The sequence below is a fragment of the Aythya ferina genome (assembly GCF_964211825.1).
Source record: "Aythya ferina genome assembly, chromosome: 1".
Lineage (NCBI taxonomy): Eukaryota > Metazoa > Chordata > Aves > Anseriformes > Anatidae > Aythya > Aythya ferina.
This window is the reverse complement of record NC_140296.1, coordinates 95,626,623-95,644,519: the sequence shown is the minus strand read 5'-3', so window position 1 is coordinate 95,644,519 and position 17,897 is coordinate 95,626,623.

Genomic DNA, 17,897 nt, shown 5'->3' with positions numbered 1-17,897 from the left:
GAGAAAGAAACTTGATCATTGCTGGGATCTGAGGGAGCTTTCCTTTAACTGAACCCCAGCTATATAACTCCTGGTTTGCCTTAATGTAGAGGCAGCAGATGTATCATTCATTATGTCATTTTGGTGTTTGGCTTTTTAAAATATTAATGAACAGTCCAGGCCTTTCTTTTGCTGACCACTGAAAACAGCCCCATTCCCCTGAGTAAACCAAGGCTGACTCTCTGAGCCTGTGATTGAAATTCAGTCAAACCTCTGGGTGAACGGAAATCATTTGTTGCATGACAGTGACATGCGGCAGTTCTTTTTTGTTTGCAAGAGAGCTCAGGGATTCTGTGTCTATTTATTGTCATCAGCTGAGGACTCAGTATTGATGGTTACCCAAAACTCTGTGGCTTTGGAGAGGGGAGGCTGTACTGCAGCTGCACATTTGGCAGGCACAGCAGCTGGGTCTGAACAAGAAGCACTTTGTTGGTTTTTGTTCAACAAACTCTGTGCTGTGCAACCACAGCTGGTTGGTCTGGAGAGGGAGAGGCAGGGTCAGGGTCATCCCAGAAGGCAGAAGGATATATATGCCATAGAAGGATTACCTCATCTGTCCACTCCCTCTGATGTCCTTACATAAAAGTTTGCTACTGGTCACTCTCAAAGGCAAAATACCAATCTCAGATAAACCTTTGCCCTATCCCACTATTGTAATGTTGATGTTTTGGGCAGCAGAGTCAGATTTAGTGTACAGACCAGTGTGAAATGATTTTCCTAAAAGAAACTGTTACGTGGAAGAACGGAGAGCAACCTTTTTGTGTGGTCCTTTCTGCCCATCACTGTCCCGCCAGTATGAAAAGCCAAGGGAATGACATTACAGAAAAGACTGGGTAGTAGCAAAGGCACTAAAGATTGTGGACATCTGTCTCAGCTGGTAGGCTGTTTTTCAAATGATCTTTTAGTTTCTTGCCTCCCCTGTTACCAATTAGCACAGGGGTTGACATGCTCAGTAACACTATAGACATTACTCAGGAGAAAGAGCAAGACCCTCACTAGATTCAGACCAGAGTGGGACTTGCCTCTGTTCACACAGGCCAGCCAGATCATGGCGAGTTTTAAATGCAGAGTTGAAGGAGCCCTTGGTCACTTCTCTTCCTGTGGCCTATTATCTTCAGATGAAAGATCTTTCCTTTTAGAGAGGATACTGGGAAGGATTCTGTAGCCTGTGAGGATAGGAACAAAATGTCCTATTATGTACCTCTCTACACAAAGAGAAATACATTCCACATTAAGCCCTCTCTCACTGATGACTATAAATGAGTCAGGAAGACTGGCTTAGACTCAGCACCCAACTCTCAGCCAGAGTATGGGGATGCAAGTCCAAAGTTAACTAACTTGCACAGTAGCTTCTCAACCCACTGGATCCAGAAGGATCCCACCACCCCTCTGCTCCTGTGATGGAGCAGACCTGTTAAATATGGAATATACGTAATATGTTTTGATGCCTTCTAACACTGGCATGGTGATAAATAGTTGCAAAGGAAATACACCCTTCAAGAAATCTGCAGATCAGATTTGTTTCTTGCAGTTCCTGAAATGGGCAATTTATTTTCTTTATAGAATTGCTTTACTTCTGATGTACACACTTGACTCCAGAGTTGCTCATGCTTCTTTCTCTTCCAGCAGTCATACCAGGCCTTACCTAGACAGGCTGTACTAAGCACTGTGCAGACACAAGGAGACAAAAAGAAATTTCTGACTCAATTTCAAAATATTAGCCTGTTGTGAGAGAGAAAGATAGATGAAGTAAATTGGACAAAGAAGGAAAAGCAAAGTAATGATGAAACAATTAGAAGACTAGCTCTGTATATTGCAATCTTAGCATAACACCGAAGGTCTTCTTAGAAACAAGGTGTTCTTCTTAGAAACATTCATTTCAAGGAATGCAAAACCTCAAAGAGATGCCAAATGAAGAGATTTCCTGGGAAATACTTGATTGCTGTAGAGATTTTAATTTTTTTAATAGTAATTGCCTCACAGGATATTTCTGTGGAAAAATAAAAAAAAAATCCTGATGGAAAGTCCAATGAGGCTTCTGTCAGGACTGAGTCTGTTAAGAATTCCCACATTGTCTTTTCCTTTTGGACTCTTGGATAGGTATTTTTTCCAAGTTAAAATAAATAAATAAATAAATAAATAATGGAAGCTCCCCATTTACAGCTGAGACTGAGTGTTTGTGACCTTGAGTTCCATAGGGGTTAACCTACTCTGATTAACTTTCCCATGTTATTCCATTAAATAAAAACAGTTTTGACACCCAGAGACTAAGGCATCCTAGAGATAATACAATAACCTTATGCAATCATTCCAAATTGAATTGCAATAATTCATTTAGGTGACCATACATATTTGTTATGTGTAATATGAAACATTGCAAAATGAAATCAATAGAAATGTTTCTTGTTAATGAAGATATACTGTGCTGTTATGTGTGGGGTTTGGACTCCATATCACAGAAATCTCATTTGTATTCTAAATTCCAGGGTATCATACTAGTTAAAAATGATAAAAACATTACTTTAGAATGATATGGCTGGACAGCTGGAAAATTATATCATGTATTTTGTTCCTTGCCTTGTTCATTAAACAAGGGAGTCTATACCTCCTAACAGCATTGGAAGTTTTGCAGTTTTGTTCAAGACGATAAGACTCCCTAAGATTTTCAGGGATTATTGTTTGATTCCCAATGAAATGTATAAAACTGGCATATTTGGTGTGTTTTTGAAAGTTATATGGGAAGGTTGCCCATTATAAATGATTGATTTTTAAAAGATAAAAAATAAACCTTACAAATATTTCCCATGCTGACTAGTTCCTGTGACTAGTTCCAAATACAGCATTATGTGTATGAATCCCTTCCTTCTCTACGTGATCTTCTGCATAACTCTCATGGAGCAAAAGCAGATCGAAAAAAAAAAGTCACTGTCCCCTTCCCATTGTCTTTTTTTCTAGTGTTCCTGGCTCTCGTAAAAGCCATGCAATGAGATGAAAAACACTTCTTCTACCATGAACTCTCATTGTTTGCTTGTATGCACACACAAGCTGGCTTACCTTAATGTATAGAAAAGACCTCAGTGTCTTTGCATTTATTTTCAAAGGATAGGAGTCAACTTACTGTCAGTGTATAAGCAGCACACAGGGGACAGAAAACTCTGAAGAAAACAGCTCCAGGCTTAACAATGCTGATGGAGAGCTGTGCCAAACGTTGTTGAGCTCAGCATGAACTAAGTCTGAGGTTATTACCCAGCAAGCCCCACCTGAAAAGTTGCCTGTATTACCAGGTCTTTACAGCAGTAAAGCTGAGTCAGAGAAACCAAAGTGAAATGATGCTACATTTCCTCTAATGCTCAAGCTACTCCATCTCAAAGTAGCTGGAAGATCACTACACTGTGGCTTGGACATAGCCAGTGTCTTTGGCAGTCTATTTCTGCTCATGTGGTCTTTGCTTCAGAGAGTCTTAGAGTCCAGGGGGTTAACAGAGCTGCATAAAGGAGATGTCTGGGGGAAAAAAAAAAAAAAAAAAAAAAAAAAACTAACAACCAGACAACAACTGCAGACAACTGTGGATACAGCAGAATCTTTAACAGCATGTATTGTTAGCTGCCATCCAAATTCCTGTTAGAAGCATGGGATTCCTTCATAGTCACTGCAAATATTTAAAAAGCATCAAATTTACCATAAATTGGCTGAAGAAAGCTTCTTAAAGCCCTAAGCAGAAACTTGTAATAAGTTCAGCCAAGGAAACACTGGAGGGAAAGCTAAGGCAAAGATTGTAACTTAATGGTGCACAGTTTAAATTGCACAGAAGAGCTTATTGAGTGTAATGGAGAGCTATGGACACAGTGATTAAAGGAGGCTGAACTCTTTGACCCAGAAAATCAAATCGGTGACAACTCAGTATGTTAAACTACATTAAAATTTATGACATTGAAGAAGAGGATCAATTTGTGTGTGTGAGTGTGTGTGTGTGTGTGTGTGTTTCTGTCTGTGTGTGTGTCAGTGTGTGTATGTAAAGCCTGAATTAGGATACTGCCAGAGCAGGGAGAGCAATCACCTGCAGGATTTTTAAACATCCAAAGAAGCAAAGGTTCCACATTCATTTACTGACCCCAGAATGATGCAAAGGTCTCTTTGAAAGGAAGAGGGAGATAGACACAATACCTTGAAAAAGAAAACTATAAGTGGTCATTAGAAGGAAATATCTGAAGAAATTTCACAAAGCATCTGTAATGTTTTTTTTTCTGACTCAGGCAAATGACCCTGTGACAGCAGTAACCTCTGGCTAGGGAACAGGGCACTGTATACTTAAAAATCTTTGCCACAGTTCACGTGTCAAGCAGGGGTCTGTGCAGTGCAAAACAAACTTACTATAGAACTATAAACTTATGATGAAAAGCAGTGCATTAGAGTACACTTTCTTAAAACAGGTTGTTCTTTTTAATTTCATTAATGATTTTCGAAATTAAATGGATGCTGGCAGTGTAAAGTCATCTCTTAAGAAACACATGTAATATATATGTTGCTAATAGTAGTCTTTTTATTTCAAAACTGGACATTAAAAACAGTTCATATTTTAGTGTTTTTGCCTTTAGCTTGCATTTTCATATCTTTCAACCTGAACTAACAATTTACTCCTGTTTATAATTAACTCCATATAATTTTTGATGAAAATAAACTCTTATAACACCTCCTGATATCACCTGCATTTCCAGGGGAATCAAAACCAAAAGTAAAATGCAGTGAGTGACTCTTTCCTGTGCCAGTCTCATATCACTTATTTTAAAATTACTCCTTAGCTCCATTTTTCAAATCAAAAAAGGGAGAAACTAATAAAATGCAGACACACACCCAAATCAAACTAACAATAAGCAAAACTTCTCTAAAGTGATGTGACAAGGAAAATAAATGGATAAATATACTCATAGGGCTGTTCCTCCAACTCTATAGTAGCCACAGATGGGTACTGGAATTGAGAAATGTCCTTTATTCAGCACCCTGGCCACCATTGTCAAGGAACACCCATAAAAGACAGCAGCATTTCCTGTCAGACATGGTTTCTGCCTGAGGAATTTATATGAAAATTTTGTTCTTCATCCAAAAGAAGAAAATGAAGAAAATGAATAAAATTTGTTCTTCATCCAAAAGTGAAGAGCTTCAGGAAACTTTGATCATTTCCAGGGACTCTCTTTCTAATAATAATAATAATAATAATAATAATAATAATAATAAAAGCTGGGGTATTCACCATACTTTTAAGGAAGTCTCCACAAATTATTGGGAATTTCATGAAATATATTCATGTGTGCCATGTGGGTGCCAGAAGTAAACTCAGAGTGGCAAAACACACAGTTGTTTCTTACCAGAGCTAATTCTTGAAGGTTGCTCTGATTGCAAGTTGACACTTGAGCTAGAGGTGGGCTTCCTTCCACAGTCATGCCCTTACAACAGAAACAGGATTTGAAAGCTACCAGTGTGGTCCAGTGCTGTTCTACACCCAGTGACTGTGTAGATCCACCTCCACAGTCAGGAGATAAGGCCCACAGCCTTTTACATTTTCATGCTTTCCACTGCTGGCTCCTACTCTAGCCTTTTCTGAGAGCTAGTCAGTACTACCTCAGCAGAAGTGACCCTGATAGCAAAGCTGGTGTGTTTAACAAGCAATAAATTAAGAGTTTAAGCTGCTTTGACTGAATATGCTCACATCTAAATGGCACCTTTCCAGTGCTGAAGGAATCCCTCATAATGATGAATGAAAATTCAATAAAGATTTCAGAGCCAGAAAGGAAAAGAGAGTGAGTATGACTGCAGTATTGACACGCAGCTGGCCTTCTGCTCTATGTGCATCCTAATCATATGTGGATTGGGGTGAAAGCCAAAGCAGGTATTGGAAAGAGTGAATCAAGGCACAGCCTGGCAGTGTGCAGCGAGTGAAGGGATTTTGTAGTTTGTTATGTGGATTCATTTAGAAAGATGACCCCACTCTCCAAGTAGATTTGACATGGGCCTGTAATGAAGAGTATTTGAGCTTCTATAGGTGGTAAAATGGGTCTGGATTTTTACAGAAAAGTATATGTGGCTCCCTATATGTACCCAGTACAGGAGGGTGTCTATGCTAAGACTGCGTATAGCAAGTGTGGAGTTCCTGATGTAAGCTTGACTTTTTTTCTCTAGTTCCAGCACATTTCCACAGAAGATGCCAACACTCCTAATACTTACTGAAGAAAGTAAAGACGAAGATCTGCTCTCACCCCAGCTTTTCTAAGTCAAGCCATTAGAACAGTGTTCCCCATCCTCACAGTGACAAGAATATTGAATCAGGTTTCATGATACTAAGTTCATGAATTAATATAAAGTGATATATAATACAAAATATTCCATCTACTGTGTCTTCATCCTTCTCATATAAAAAAAAAAAAAAAAAACAAAAAAAACAAAAAAACTTCCCCTCACTGTGGTGCTCCTTGTCTTTCTGCCTGTGCCTCAGAGCACAGTTGGCCAAGGGCCACCAACTGGCCTCACGTGGCCGTGGAGGTTGGGAACTGTCCACTGGGAGGCCGGTGCTGAAGGAGCCCAAAACACACACCCGCCAGCCTCCACTGCCTCAAAACACGCATGGCAGGAGCTATGTTGGCTGGCAAAGGAACCCTGCTTCAACCTTCTGGGGCCTGAGAAGCTGTTTTGGTGCTCCTCTCCAAAATGTAGTTTGCAAGCTAAGTGCGGGGTCTTCCTCCAATGGGCAAAGGTCAGAAAATTTCCTTCATTTTAGTGTTTCTCCAGAATTTTGGAATCTGGTCTTCTCACCAAAAATGGAGGATATTTTACTCCTAGTATTTACTCTTACAGCGCTTCCTTAATTCTTATCTTCCTTAGTTCTGGTGTTATTATTTTTTTAGAAACTGATGTGGATAAGGTGATCAAATGCCAACTCTTTACATACACTTAGCTTGTTCTAAGACAGCATACATGAAAATGTTCATTCTCCGTTGCACGTGGCTGGCATAGCATTCAGTTCTGCCTAAAAAGACAGCTTTTTCTCTATTCCTCTTAATGGCTTATACTACATGCAAATTTTAATTTAGTGGAAAAAAAATATACATCATATTCTTCTGTTAGCAACTATTGCTGTTCTCTGAGACATCTATGAGCCAACAAATTGGGACATTTTGATGAGTAAAGAAAATAGCTTTAAAGTCTGGCATTTAACTATTCAATATTACTATTACATTTAATGGGGGGGGTGGGGTGGGGGGAATAAAAACTCTCCCTTTCCCCCTTTAGCTTTCCATACAAAATGGCCTATTAATGTTCTTATTTCATGGCTAAGATCTAGAGACCCAACAAGAAGACAACTCTTCTCCGCAATATATTACTTCTCTTTACAAGTATTGTCTTGCAAGCATCAGAGACACCATTAAACTTATTTTTTAGTTGTTATCCACTTCTAACAATGATATGAAGTCCTGTAATGATTCATTGTTTAGACATTTAATGTGCTATGTTGTAAATACTGGGTAATATATAAAACAATTGCCAAGCTGGACTAATCTACTACTTTTTAATCATTATTTTGCTCAGGTCTCCTACAGGTGATTAGATGATGTTTCATATCATATTTTGGATAATGGCTGCTTCTTTGCTCATGTATTATAACATCGGAGCAAGTAAAAAAGAAAAAAAAAAAAGTGGTAGATCATAGCAACCATATAATACAGTATTTTCTACAGAGTCTTCCCGTGGGTCTAAAGTACACACAAAACTCTCTGACTAATAATTTATCCATTTTATTTTACCTATATTTTACAAGACAAAAACATTGCCTTGTCAATGAACTAATGCTTCCTTTAAAAGACAGTAGACTTTTATTTATTTATTGCACAAAGAGTGAAATATCTAAACAAAGATCAAAACTAGCGAATAAGGAAAGGATAGAGAATGAGTTGAGTAGAAAAGATTCTGAGGGAGGACATAATCTGAGATTCTATCCAGAAGGGTAGAAAGAGCTTAATGCAGGATAGTAGTATTCCTAAGAGAAGAGATCCCAAAAAGGAAGATTAGCCTTCAAGAGAAATCTGAAAGGAAAGACAATTTTTCATCAGTCCTCCTGTAATTTTGAACTGCATCAGAACAGGAAGAAAGGAACTGTACAAAGTTCCTCCCCTCTCTTTTAGTGGTAGTGGCTTCAGTGAGGAGCATTCAGTGCTCAGGGCTAGATCCATGCATCCAGGGCTTTAGTATATTGAAGGTACACTGCCTAAATTGTTCCCAACTCTTTGACAGGCCTTCACATAATTTATTTTAAAAATTAAATTCTTCCCTCATCTACTGTATGTATAGGTCCAGAGTGTTAATTATCCAAGATCCATCTATTCTAAAACAAATGCAGATGTAGGGAGGTTTAGCATTTGATGGCAGAGGGAAAAAGCCATTTGTTTGACTCATGAGGTACACCCCTATTAGGTAATGCCAACTTAAACTGCACAGCTGGCTAGTCACTAGGTTAGGTCTAGGTTACAAATGAAGCTAAGAGGACTTTCCATCTTAAGAAAATGTCAATGCCTAAAAATAATTACCTCTAAGAGAAATGCATAAATAACTATTTTTGAAAGTTATTTCTCACATCAGAAGCCTGAGATTCAGTCACTTGATTAACTTCTACCCACAGAAGCAAAATCTGTTCCAAAAGTAACGTCAGGCTTCATAGTAGACAATACAAGGAAGGAGAGTTTCAGCCAAACAATTGTTACTCTAAGATTGCCTATAATATTTCAGCATATGTTTTAAAATGTGGTTTTACAACCCTGCCTTCAGGGTTCCTGTCAGTATTATGGAGTACTTTGTGAGAGATGTGAACAGTCTTCAAAAGCTTACAAAAGGCTAGTCCTTTCACCGGTGTACCTATGCCGGTATGTGCAGGAATGGCAGGGTCTCTGGATAACTTGCAAATAAATTAGTGCTGTCCAGAGAAAAGGACCATCAAGGATATAACTGCTTTGGACAGTAAAGTATGTTTAATAGAGTCTGCATGTTTTTACAGAGCTCAGTGTCAAGTCAAAATACATAAAACACTGGAAACAGGAGGAAAGAAATCTATGCCCTGTTAAGTGCTTCCCAACCACATAGTAATGATAGAAAGTTTCCAAAGAGTGTATCTTTACAGTCAGGACTTTGCTACAAAGTCCTTTTCTCTCAAAGTCATTTTCTCCCAGCTTGCATCTTCTATGTCTCCTACACAGAAATGATTTCCAGGATTCACAGCAAGTTGCCTAAGTTAGGAACTTACTTGCATGGTTCTTCCTTTATAATTAAGAGAGACAGGAAGTCTCTCTAGCAAGTAACTCAGCCCACCGAATATTTGGGTCGCACTGTAGAGGTACCCCTTTTCACTGACCATAGGAAAACTGGTGATAAAGTTTCCACCTGGAATGCCTTTCTGAATTATCTATGAAACAAATAGCCTTGTTCAAAGGCACAAAAGAAATAAAGAAGTTGTATAATAAGAAAATGAACCTATGTCTTTGCAAGTGCACTACCTACAAGATAGAAGGATAGATAGACTCATCCTTCTCTCAATATGAAACATCACATTCATTTCATCTGAAGGAACAGCATAAATGTGATAACAAGAAGCAGAAATCCATCTATTAGATGGAGATTAATTTTATGTTGATTTCAGGTGAGCACACATTTGTCTGACCTGTCACACTGGTAAGGAGCTTGGTCTCCTTGGGCATGTTGACTCAACCCATGAAGACAACATGCTGGTATTCATCAAGCTAATGCCTACAACATGCAGTGCAGAAGTACCTGGCAAAAAATACTTGTCTGGGTCCCAGAAGCCATATAGCCCTGTTGGCAGAAGGCTGTGTCGTAATCATAAGGAGCTCATAATCCCTTTTGACTTCTCACATCTCAGTCACACAGCATGGGTATGCTCCAAATTAAATATTATACAGATAAAAAAGAATATATGTCTGCTAGTGCCAATGTGGCACACACTTAATGTTAAAACCACAAAAAAAAAAAAAAAAAAAAAAAAAAAAAAAAAACCTTAATTGAATGACAATTTCTAAATCTAATAGAGGCGCTTCTTCACTTGCAGCAGGCTTTAGTTACCTTTTTCATCGTGTGGAAAGGTTAAGTGTTGACTTGTGTTGTGATTTGAGGGTTCTTATATTGGTATTTCATTAATAAGATTTATAGGAGTATTTAGTGGCTGCCATAGTAATGGTTGTTTTTAGTTTGTAACTGTAGAAATATTTTCTATATTTTATGATTAAAATCAAATTTCTTCTTAAACTCCAAAGTTGAACACAGTGGTTGCAAAGTAGGAAGCCTGATTTAATGAGAAGTCATGACTTTAATATTGAAACACTAATTCTTCTTTTTCCTGAATCCTACTAACATAAATGAAATTAGTCCTAATTTCAAAAAGCCAAAGTCTGATGCTTTTTACACAGTTTGTAGAGAAAACAAGTCCAATAGATTTCCTCACCATGTCCAACAGATTTCTGATGGAAAATGTTATATTTTCAGAAGACAAACACTCGGATGAGTTAGCTTAACTGCCTGCATGGACTGCACAGCACCCATCACATTCTGCCATTGTGGAGTTCATGGAGGTAAAAAGGAGGTGCATTGCAACATGTGGCCCAAAACTGGCACCAGTAGTGATTGAAGAATCCTCAGCAGAGGACCTGACACAATGCCGTTAGAAGCCACCTTTCTTTTGGTTGCCACTGACACTGTATTTTGCCCTGGCATATTTATCATCCCATTTTCAGAGTTACTTTATTGTCGTATTTATCAAACTGAAGTTTCAGCACCTTATGCTTATTTCATGAATAATTGTATTCATATTCGGGAAAGAAAATATTTGTGAAGTCCTACAGGGAGGCATTTAAACACTAAAACTCTCTCCGCTCAGAAAAAGTGGTTTATGACTTTCTTTATCTTTCATCTGCTAAATTCAGTGGAGTTTATAAACATTATCTGATGTGTCACAAACATCTTTAAGTCCTAGCTGCATTCCAAAGAACTTTTGAGTAGTGCTGGGCAAACTTTTTTCATCAAAAAGATGTGTGCATGTGTAAAACTTTCCCATATTTCCTATTACTCTAATCTATTGATTCATACGTAGCTACTTACCAAGTTCTTATGCCTTAGGAAGAGACTGTAAGTGGTTTGCTATATCTTTCCTCACCTATTTCTTTCTCAAACTCTGTCACCACAGCAAAAATACTGAAAGTAGTGACAAGTACAATATCAATAAACATAATAATAATTGATTTCTGGGAGATGAAAAAGCTGAAATTAGTGGCAATTTCCCCCAAGAGTGTTGTCTGATTAATTTAATGTTCATCTTAGTCATTCTAAGTCATTCTAATACTGCTTATTTGTTCAGCAAACCTTTGTGATATGTTTGTGGACCAAGGCCCAAAAGAAAGTGAAGTATTACTGCATAGTCCAGCAGTTTTTAAACTGAAAAAAAAAAAAAAAAAAAAAAAAAAAAAGAAAGGCTCATGGAGATGCTTAAAGGTGTGAGTTTACCCTACATTTTTAATTCATCCATTTAATTCTAAAGAAAACAATCCCCGTATCTCACAAAGGCAGCAACACTTGACACAGTCTTATGTCATGTCTGCCACTCCTATACTTGAAGAGGTAACTGAAAGTATGAGCAGGTCTCAGAAGAGAATGTGAGGAGTGAAGATGAAAGATGAACTCAGACCAGAATACATGCAAAGAAGCATTGTCAAGATGATCAGGATGACTGAGAGCCTGGGAAACAAGTGCAGATTTAAAGAGACCTCAACTTCACAATATAACTAAATGCACATTGCACAGTCCTATAGATGTGGTCCATAAACTTCATGGGGAGGGGTAAAAAAAATCTGTATGTTAATGAACAATGTTGGCACAAAAAGAGAAAATCTGAACTAGCAAAGACTGTGTTTAAGGAAAGAATCTCAGGAAAGTTTCTTAGTGTCAGAGAGCAGTGAGACAGGAAAGAAATGTGACTGGTTCCACAAACAAGAAATATGACACAATTGCCTGAGACAGCTGGGGATGGGATGGACTAGAACCACCAATATCTGTGCAGGGAAACAACTCAACAGTTTTCTGTTGGATGAAAGTTTCTTGATTAACTATACTAGATTTCATTGTTCTTGCTGTTGCATTCTGAGATGTGTAGAGAGAACTCAAGCAGTGCCACCACATTACAGTCAACATTTATAGTTCAAGACCAAACACAGCTTACAAAGCAAGGATCCTGTGAAATCAAGAAATCACTGCACAGCACAATTCTGAGACAGTGAAGTTTTCTTAGCAGTCTATTCAAGCCATTAGTGATTCAGACACTGCTAGAACAGTTCATTACTGAGAGAGACAGCATTCATATTGTTTAGGCGATGGCATCCTTCGTCAGTCCTTAATAATATCTAAATTGAGCTCTCCTTAGTGGGCTTCCTCTCTTCGGAAAGTAGGAAGAAACCCTGCACTACAGGAACTGTAGTTAACTGCCTGATTCTTTGCACCCAGTGTGGTTTCAGAGAGGAAATAAAGAGCATTTAGAGTGACTGAATCACATCAGATCTTCCAGACATCCTCATTAAGCTGTTATAATTAGGGCTGTGTTGTTCTCTTCATTTTCTCTCAATAGTGTTAGCTGGCAAAGACTGATGCCTTTAGCCCTCTAATAAATTAATTATTAATGTAGGAGTTAATAATTCATGTTAATTGGTACTATGAGCTCCTTTCCCCAACAAATGTGAGCAGAGGTCAAAACTTGTTAACAGCAGAGGTGAATTCTATTTTTAAGTTTTCTGTTTCATAATATATCCGTGAAGTCAAGCTATAGCTTGCAAAATTTAACTGAATTTCAAAAAACAAGCACATACTGAGGGCAAAGGTCTGGTCTATTCACTTGATTTCAAAGTCGCATTTACCAGGCACCTGAACTGCCTTTGTCGTACCCAGGCACACAGAGCAACTGAGAGTTTAGGATTGTCCACCCTGGATCTGCAGAAAGCATCTCACTTCTTGTCAGAATGGCACAAGTCTGAGCAGGGAGTGATCAGCAAAAACGTACACTGAGAAAATGTCAATTACCGAGGCGTCAGGATGCTATTTTAATAACATCTGGTAAGTACATTGCGGCACTGAGTATACATGTTAACTTCCCTGAAACAGAAGAACCTGTTCAATCCGCATCATAATTGTGAGGATTATCTTAGCGGAAGATCAAATGATTCTCTATAATTATTCCTTGCTGCTCAGATAAGACAGATTCGCCACTCACTCATTGTATGAGGTGCAGTGCTTTGATCACTGTCCTCTTAAATGCAATGCAATTTCACGAGAGTGCCTGTCCCAGACCCATGCCCTTCATCTGGAACGTTAGAGCTAGAATCTGCTTTTAATTTGATAGGATGTTTGAACAAGGCCATGTGCTGTCGCATGTGTTCAGCAACCAAACCTTTTCCCATGTAAAGAACAAATCCACAGTCTTTCTGCAACAACCAACAGGAAATCATGTTTTTGTTTGTGTTTTGTTTATAAAATAGAGATTCAGAAAAGCAAAGTGAAGAAAGATACGTGTAGGCTTTGGGAACAGCTTGAAAGGAACCAACAAAAATATGCTTTTAATAAAAATAATCATATTTTCTTAATGGTTGCAATAATCTATTGTAACTAACTTATATAACACAAGGCTTTCACTGTACTCATTAGAACTTGGCAACTCATTTTTCAGTGTTTAAACAAGAGAATGAGATGGGACTTTATCCAACACCCACTGTCATCAGTGGGAGTTCTTCCACTGACTTCTGTGGGCATTGGATCTGGCCCCTACTCAGCAGGACATTTTATTTCTGGGAAGAAAAAGCAATCTCTCTTTGGAAAGTTTTTTTTTCTTTAAGACATGGCCAATATAGCTATTTACTCTCTTCTTATTGTTTTGCAAAATCAAGTCGATATTTTTTTTTAAAGAGAAGAAAGTACAGCTCAGGAAAAACAAGTATAGTTTTATAACACTTTGTTCTATTAACAGGAAGCATTAAAAATACCATTGGAAAATATCTCGTGTCATCTGATTTGTGTCAAGTTTGTCAGTGTAAGCATATACTGTTTCCATAACATAACTGAAGTACAACTAGACACATTATGGGAAAAATAACAAGTACATGTAGATCTTTCACTGATGCCATTATGTAATTAAAATATGCAGAAAGTGCACAGATGTGAAGCCACTGTTATGCATGCTGATACTAAAGAAACAAAGACTCTTTCTCATTTCTTCCAATGGCACGCGCAGAGCTTGTTGTACTGGCTTGAAAATGTGACATGGGACTGCTGGGTTTTGCACTCTGTAACAACTTGTGTCTAGCAAATATCAGGGAGAATCTTTGTCACTAAGTGCAATTAACAGCTACTCAGCATGTGGTGTGGTGAAGAAATTGAAGCAAAGTTCCTAGCAGGACAACATTAATCCTTTGATTTACAGCAGGAGTTGATTTTCTTCACTCTGTTCTTGAGATACTATGGCTTGACAACCCAAGGTATCCCTGGATACTGGTGATGCACTAACTACAAATCTGTTCTTTTACAAAATCATGTGAAAACCAAAAAAGACCCTGGACTGAGGGCAGCCTCCAGAGAATAGAAGTGAAGAGGAAAACTTGGCCAGTGGTGAACTCAAGATGGACCCATGAGCTTACTGATCTGACACCTAAGTAGACCTAGCATAGCTGAGGTGTTCTAGCCTTCTTCAACACAGTACCAAAGAGCATACCATGTCTTGGTGAGGAGGACAACATGAAGCTGGCATGACAACATGAACATGCCAAATTTTACCCTGCCAGAAATGTTTCATAAGGTCTTCTCTTCTGCTGCTCCGGAGAAAGTCACAGGAGAGAGAAGCAGCTGTTGCATCTCCCATTGCCACACTGGTTAGCTTGGCCTTTCACTTTTTTCCAAAGGTCTTTCCTCCTGCTCCAATGTGCTTCTCTTCAATTTACAGCCCCATTTTTTCTGGGAACAGGATTTAGCCCTGTTTTTGCTATTTCCCATAAAACAAGCAGGCACTCTTGTTGTACACTGCAATATTTCTAGAAAACGATTCAGGAAGTGTGCTTTTCTGCTTTTTTAATATGAACTCAAAACAAAACTGTTTGTACATATAGATGTTATAAAAGTCTAATAACAGTCTGAGTAACACAGAGCTGACTTAGAATGAAAGCTGTGTGCTGAACGCAGTCAAATGCTTTACTTTAATATTACAGAGTTTGCAATGCAGCACATTTAAAATATAATGCATTTTTCCCACCATCCTAGCTTTTTACTGCTATCATTTTATGCTCTGAGAGTCCCAAGTATGTACAGAGTGCTACATACTAGCTAATTTTTTTCACACCTTCCTAAACAGTGCTATAGAGGTGTAAACATTGGAGTCTGGTTCAAACCGTGATACTATCATCAAGATCATGGACAATGTAATTTTACCAGGCACCAGTCTACAAGGATAAGGGCAAGAGCTAGCTTTTTGCCAGAGGTAATGTGTCATTTTGTTCTGTACCTTAGGGTCCATGCTAACCTGTTATGCCGCTGCAGTACTAATTGATAATTGAGAATGCAGCCTGCTGCATGTCCAAAAAATTAAAAAAAAATTAAAAAAAAGGCAGAAAAAAATTCTATGTTGTGATGCCTTACCCTGACTCATACCCAGCTCTACATCACAAGGATTTTTTCTCTTCCTCCTTACTCACTATTAAACAATGGAGAATTTCAAGTCAGGAAAAAGAAAAACTCAGAAGAAAAAAAAAAAATCCCGCAGTGGACAACTTGTAAAAATCCTGCAAGTACTTACAAGTAAGTATGCACGTGTGTGGGAGGCTACAAACACAGTTCTCTTTGTAGGCCAGGGATGTGAATCAGTGAGGCTATTCATGGTAGAGGTACTACAGTAAGTGTTTGCAGGACCCATCCCTCTGTGTCTTCTCTTCTCCATTATCAGTTCCCAAGGCCCGTAAGTGTTACTAATGCACAGCAAAATGTAGCTCAGAGGGTGTTTAGTCAGGGAGATGAGTAGTTTTTTGTTCTCTACTCGCATGGAAGGAAAAGGGACAGAGCTAAAAGGCTAACGTAACAGCCTGCTCTTGGCATCGGCTGTTGCTAATTTTCTTTGGCGTGCTTTGACTACCTGTCTGAAAGGCTGCTGCAGTGCAGGAAGGAAATTTTTCAAGAGATTAAACTATTATTGTTTCCTGTGTGGCTGTCTTCACTGTATATGAAAAAAAAAGCTTTAAGGGCACTTGAAAAGAGATTTGTCTGAATAGCAAAGTTGTTGTGATTCATCCCCCGCCTCCCTCCTCAAAGAGTCGGGATTTGGCCAATTTCCTCAGGAAAGTGGTTGATTAGGGCCCATGGATTTATCCACAGCCTACATACAAGATGTCATAAAGGTGATTAATGGTGACCTCTCCATCATAGGAAGCTCAGAGTTTAGAAAAGCTATTTTCAAGGGCATGGAAGGAAAATAAGTCATTTGTATTTTTGCCAAAATGCTTCTATGTTTAAATGCCTCTTTGTGCTCATGGTAATTAATGCCGCTGACTATCAGAGGCTAGTGTATTTTCTGATTTTACAAGTTTGTTTGAAAAATTGATTCAATGTGTTTCAGTGTTTACGTAAGAGGATATTGTGGAATTAAAATAAAATGTTTCCACAAGACCAGTGTTTGTTGCTATCCTTGAATCTAAGCATGATGTTAGAAGCATTTTTATGCCCCTTCCCAAGAAAAAGTTCACCTGGGCCTTCCCCAGAAGGCAGTGCTATTATAGTGCAACTTGATGAGTACTTTGGGAGATAATTACCCAACCTGACAAAGAAAACCTGCACAGAGCCTTTGAGAGTTCACTAAGAGTTTCAAAACATGAGATTTTCTTGTACTTCTCCTGTCTGGCACTTACTTTGTCCAAGCTTTCTTCCCACTAATTTCTGTCCTAGCCTTCACTCCAGGAACCATCTGCCAACTCTCATGTACTCCTTTATTTTTTAACTGAATGGTTGGGCAAAGGGAAACACCATGAGGCATGTGCAAAGGCTAACTATAGTTCCCTCTTTTTATTTCTTTTTTTTTTTTCCCCTCTTCATTTTTTTTTTTTTTGCTCAATTCTCAGTGTAAATATAGAAGACAGTGTTTTTAAGTGTGAGACACCACAGGAAGTGTGATTAATTCCCTGTAGCATCAGACAGCAGAGGATCAGGAAAGTGGGGAGCCCAGTTCCACCACATACATTTGGCAGAGCTGTATCCTTCCTTGCACTAAGCACTTGCTTTGTTGAACAAAGCAAAACACCTGCAGCTGGAAGGCATAATCCTGGCTCAGCCTTAGGGCCCTCACTCTAGGGACAAGGTTAGGGAAAGGAAATCCACCACAGGTCTTCCTCTGGGTAGCTTTACATACGGTGGCTGCTGTGCATACACTGTGGGACTGAAATGTCTCTGAGAAACAGGGCATCTGCAAGAAATCCTCTCATTACCAGGATGATCTATAACAGCAGGCAAGACTTCAGAGGTTTCTATTAGAAGATATCTCTACAGATGAAAATCCTAGGAAAGGCAGTCAAATAAAATCACAGAAGTAGCTGGTTCTGGTATGAACGGGGATCACAGAGCAATGAAGGTGAGAAGAGAACATCCCTACTCCCTTCCTAGGGAAACATTTCTAGCACCCTTTCCTGGCATGTGATGATAGCAAAGTAGCTTTTTCTCACACAATGAAGTAAACATTTTATGCCAGGAATAGGATAGAGGAAACCAAATGCATCTGGGCATTGTGCAACATTATTCAACAT